The sequence below is a fragment of the Schistocerca cancellata genome, chromosome 4 (genome assembly GCF_023864275.1).
Source record: "Schistocerca cancellata isolate TAMUIC-IGC-003103 chromosome 4, iqSchCanc2.1, whole genome shotgun sequence".
Lineage (NCBI taxonomy): Eukaryota > Metazoa > Arthropoda > Insecta > Orthoptera > Acrididae > Schistocerca > Schistocerca cancellata.
The window spans coordinates 557,309,186-557,314,977 of record NC_064629.1 but is presented as its reverse complement, the minus strand read 5'-3'; positions in this window follow the sequence as shown (position 1 = coordinate 557,314,977).

Here is a 5,792-nt window from a genome sequence, read left to right as displayed (position 1 = left end):
CTCCCTACACGCCAATACTCCTCCCCACCCTCTGTCCTTAACACGGTCTGTATTTTCACAATCTGCTTCACTTCCTACCTATCATCTGCATAGTTTCCCCACCTAACAGACCCCCATCTCTTTACCCCTCCCCCACCCCCTCAACCTATGGAACATATTCTGTCCTCCCAGAATACTTTTCCACGGGCTGAAGGTCCTTCAGACGTTACGTGAAAGTGTAGTGCTACAGAGTTTTTTCATAGAAGAATATCACCTCATCGCAACCGGAATTTTAAATTGTATACATTTTTCGTCTTTTCAGCTATCAGTCATTAACCTTCTTAAAATGTAAACAGTTTTCATATTTTTGTTTTTCTATCATCTTTGTTATCTCTTAATAAATACTCTTGGCTGAAGAGCGCCTCCCATATGAGCATGGGGGATGAACTAACAATAAAGAAAAAAAGAATAGCAAAAACACTTAAAGAATGTCCTGTCACGCGGCGCAAGTGTAACACCCTTCTCTTAACAGTACTATTAGTCCCGTCAGAGGAAAAACCAAGTATAACACTACTGTTTCTTATAAAATTAACAATGTACCGATATTGTTACTACTGTGAAAGGACTGTGACTGTGACTGTGTATAATGGTTAAGTTATCGGACTATTTTCGTTTCTCGAAGTATTACAAACAGAATTGGAGCTAAGATTCTATTAGTTATAAGTAAACTACAATGACATAAATTAGGTTTTCTGATCATTACGTTCTCGATTCTCACTACTATTTGTATTCTCAAGGAGCATTAACTTCTTTATATTATATAGCTCAAATTAGACATTTAGTCCCTAGATCTATTAAATTCTGAATAATTGTAGAAAATTACTTATTATAGAACACAAATGTTGTAAAACAGGTAGTTGCACTTCATCTGTACTGATATTATAATGTGGAAAGTACTGGCTCTACAATTACTATTGGACCAGAAACTACTCTATCCCTTGAATCATATCAGGACTGAACATTTTAATTAAGACAATATGAAAAACACCTTTTAACTACACACATAGGAAAATATAAATATTATTACAAGCCTTTACAGTAACTGTTCCTTACCACGGCCCTTCTAGTTTACTAGTCAGTACTACTTGGACTGGTCACAGTTTTATCCTAAGAATTTAAATGCTGTACTAACGTTTCAATAAGAGTGACGTTTAAGCAAAATACTTTTTATCGTTTCCTTGCAAGTTTACTTTGGTAAAACTTCAACCATCCTCTTATGAAAATCACTATTTGATGTGGGGGGAGGTTGTATGGGAAGTGGTAGGTGCCACTAATAATATTTTATTTAACAGGAATATCAGGGTTTATTGATAATTGACTTGTGCTTTCAAATTAAGATCTTAGCTCCAAGAGATTAAAAAAACCCAAGAACACAAATAATGAAAGATTATGGCTGGATTGGAATGTAGCACACTCCCAAAATAACAAAACAACTTTCAACAAAATTTTCTCTAAGTGCAAGTTAAACAGCACTTCCGCAGCCTCAGCAGTTACTTATTATAAGTACTCACTGTTAAATTACCAAAAGCAGGCAAAGCGCTAAAAATGTAATAATAACAATTTTTAAAGATCATTTGTTTAAGTGAGTTTTCATTAAACGCGAAATCAGCTGATTTCAGGCAAAATTTATCATATTTCATGTTTCTGAATAATTACAGCTGAAATTCTCAGTATGGCACGGCTGCAAAATGCCAATAACAGAATTTAGTAACTTTTGTAAACTTCAGTAAATACTCGTAATAAAACACGTAGAAATCACGTTAGGGTGTACAAGTACATAAGTCCAAACGTTGACTAGATACTGCTATATCTACTTGTTAGTATCAAAATTAAGATGCGCGAATACGTAAATACCGACCAACAGTCCGTCATGGACTTACCCTCTTTCATCACATCCGGCCGGGGCGAATTAGATGTCTGCTCAACCAGCCCCTCGCAAAAGAAGTGCGATCGTAAGTTCGTTTAACGCTCGCCGCTGTTACAACAGATAAATCCATCATCAGATACAGTACAAATATTCAATCTTAAACAGTACTACAAACGAAACTTTTGGCGAGCATATGGATGCAGCTAGTGAACGGTGAAGGAGAAACAATTAGATAGTGCAAATACAGTTATATTCTTTTGCAATGTTGAAACTCACACACTGACGAGGGACTATGAACGTTCGTCATGCCGGAGCGTAATAATTCTGATTTAAAAGGCACTTCGACTCACACAAGAAGAGTTGGAGACTTCCGGTAACGAAAAAAATATTCACACTCCGAAAACCCGTCAAATATTCATCTCTTGCTCACCATAAAGTTGCTCCCGGCGCCACAGATTCCGTATGGACAACGAACGTCGCCTAAAATAAATTAGCGTTGGATACTTCCTCCCTTCCGTTTACGCAGCCGGTACTCTAACATTCCGTATACACAGTCGCCACGCAGCCATTGCTAGCTCGTTCACTCCGCATCACCAGCACAACTCGCTATAGCGCCCTCGTCCTAGTTCTCGCGGCGACACGTCTTTCAAAACCACTAACCCTGTCCCGTTTTGGCAGAGCAGAGAAATTCCGTATATCGATCGGCAAAGATTACCGAGTTTTAATAGATCGAGGTACGGACTCGCACGGCTCACTTTTGATCTGTATTTCTTCTCCATGCCAAGCTGTGCCCTAAAAACACCTAATAAGATTTTGACAGAGTGTTTGGGAAACTTGCTTGTACGAGGGTCATTCAATAATTAAAGAGACAAATTGGTCTGAGGAAAAAACTGTAACTAGGGCAAGTTTGGTACCTTTATGGCTTTAAGTTGACATCACTGTGTGAGCCCTGATCAGCTGATGTATCAACATTGTTTTGTTTATAACCTCAAATATACATTTCAAGATGGCGAGTCCGCTTGAAACGTCCACAATAGTTGAACAATGTTCTGTTATTCGTTTTCTACTTGATAAAGGTGAGAAACAAGTGAATATATGCTGCAGAATGTCTAAAGTTTACGGTGAAGGTTATATGAATCGTGAAAATTTTTACAAATGGGTAGAGCAGTTCAAAAATAGTTGCGACTCAGTGACTGACGAACACCATTCTGGCCTATCAGTTGCAGCTTCAACTCCCTCACTTGAAAGCCGAATTGATGACATTATTCGTGCCGACCGCCGTGTGACTGTCGAAACGATAGTTGATAAGGTTCACGTTAGTACTGGTACAGTTCATGATATTATCTGTAACAAGCTGAAGTACCGCAAAACATGTGCAAGATGGATCCCAAAGGAGTTGATGCGGCTACACAAGGAAACAAGGTTGAGAGTGTGCACAGAGCTAAAGGAACGTTAGAGAAGGTAAGCATTTCTTCAACAAAATTTTAGCTTGTGATGAAACTTGAGCTCACTATTATGAGCCATACTCAAAAAGATAAAGCATGGAGTGGAAGCACACAAACTCACCTGTCAAGAAAAAATTCAAAACCCAAGCATCAGCAGGAAAAGTCATGTTCACGGTGTTTTGGGGTGCTGATGTTCCTTGATATTTGTTGATTTCTTGTGTAACCGAAATTTAACGGATATTTTTTGTACTCACAGTTTTTTGTGATTATCTCGAAGTTCAGAGTACAATGAACAGCCAATACCACCCGGATTTGTTTTTAAACAAGGTGCAGCCAGCCGTGAGAGAGAGACATCGTGGATCTCAGAGAAAATGTGTGATGCTCCAGCAAGACAAAGGACGTCTTCATATTGCTCAACTGACCCGTGAAACCATCGACAAAATGAGCTGCGAACTACTGCCTCATCCCCCTTACAATCCTGATTTAGCACTTAGTGATTTCCATTTGTCTGGCGCACTGAAGGAGGCATTGCATGGGAAGAGGTTCCAGGAGAGCCAGAAAGTGAAAAAATTTTTTGTGGGAAATCTGTTCAAACATCAAAATAAAGAGTTCTTTGCAACCGGAATTAGAAAGCTTGTAGCCCGTTGGAACAAGTGCATAAATGTTCGAGGGGATTATGTTGAAAAGTAGAAAAAGTATTGTTTTGTAAAAATAAACGCTTTTCTCTCCAGACCAATTTGTCCCTTTAATTATTGAATGACTCTCCTAGCCTCCTCTATTATTTCCCAAAAATCTTCTACTTTCTGAGGATCTCCCTCGTTATCACCGTCAGTGGGAGCATGAGTATTTATTAAAGCATATGCTGTGTGCTACTCTGATGTGTAAAGTTTGACAGGTGTAAAGGTGACAGGTCTGATGATGGAAACGACCAGAACTAGCAGTCTGTGAAGCATAAAAAAATAAATATTTGCTTTCTAGACTGAACTCATTAACAAAAATGCCAAAATGATTGCTACCTCTTACGCAGACCTATGTCTTCTTATAATATAGAAGAAACTATTGCGACGGAAGTCGGCTCTTTCATTTATTAGTTTATCATTCTGATCAAAATAATTAGTTCAACACCCAAATGAAAAATGAAAATTATGATTTAATAATATAATGTGAATTGTTGCGACCAGTAATACACTGTTATATAATGAGTCTGCAGTTCGACGTCAACATTTACACGATTACTCTGTAATTCACACTGAAGTGTTTTGTAGAGTGTTCGTAGAACGACTTTCAGATTATTTCTCGACCTTTCCACTCTCGAACAGCACCTGGGAAAAATTGACACCTAAATCTTTCCGTTCGAGCTCGGATATTTCTTGTTTTATTACGATGGTAATTTCTTTCTATCTAAGTAAGATCCCAAAACAGATATTTTCGCATCTCACAGCAACGAAAACCGTATTTTGTCTTGACGACTATCACTCCAACTTGCGTATCATATACGTAGCACTTTCTCCTCTATTTCGTGATAATACTAGCTAGCCTTTTTTTAAACTTTGTCGATGTCCTCCATGAATCCTACCTGGTAAGGATCTCATATCGCGCAACTGTACTCCAGAAGCGTAGATTTGTCGCTTTTTCTAAGCTATCTGCCAAAGTCTTTGGTTCGCCTCCCCAACAAAATTTTCTATGTGGTGGTCGTAATTGTACATATCTGAATCGACAACCTTTATATTTGTTGATTTCTTGTGTAACCGAAATTTAACGGATATTTTTTGTACTCACAGTTTTTATTGTTTAACGTCAATTATCATTTTTTGCGCCATACAGATATCTTGTTTAAATCATTTTGCATTTCATTTTGATCTTCTGATTACTTTACTAGACGATAAACGAAAGTATCATATGCATATAACCTGAAAGGGCTGCTCAAATTGTCTCTTAAATCGTTAGTATGGATTAAGAGCAGCAGATGACCTATAACACGACGATGGATGAACTGGGAACTCATCGCCACTCGAATACGGTTCGCCGGTAACTAAGTGAAAGGGCGAGGGTGGCGCATCTCGTACGGGTGCTGTTAAGTGGAAGTGGGGAGCTACCGCGCCATCGCCTCAATGGTCCAGACCAGACCAACAGCTGGCCAGCGAGTGAGAGCAGCTGAGTGGACTCGTCCCACACCTACGTTCTTTATTACCGCACTGCGGCTGTTGTCAGCTTATCAACTGGCATCGAATGCTTGCATTGTGCCTATTGATTGCTATAAGTGCGCATACGAATTCCACTATTAATACATTTACATAGAATTCCAAATCCGGTTTTGCGTAATGCAGTTTCCTCCATACCGCTTCCGGTTTGGCTTGTAAACACTCTATTACCGATTCTAGAAATGCGGTTTCGCTTGTTGAATTCGAGCCTCCACAACCGATACTCCCTCCATGTAAACG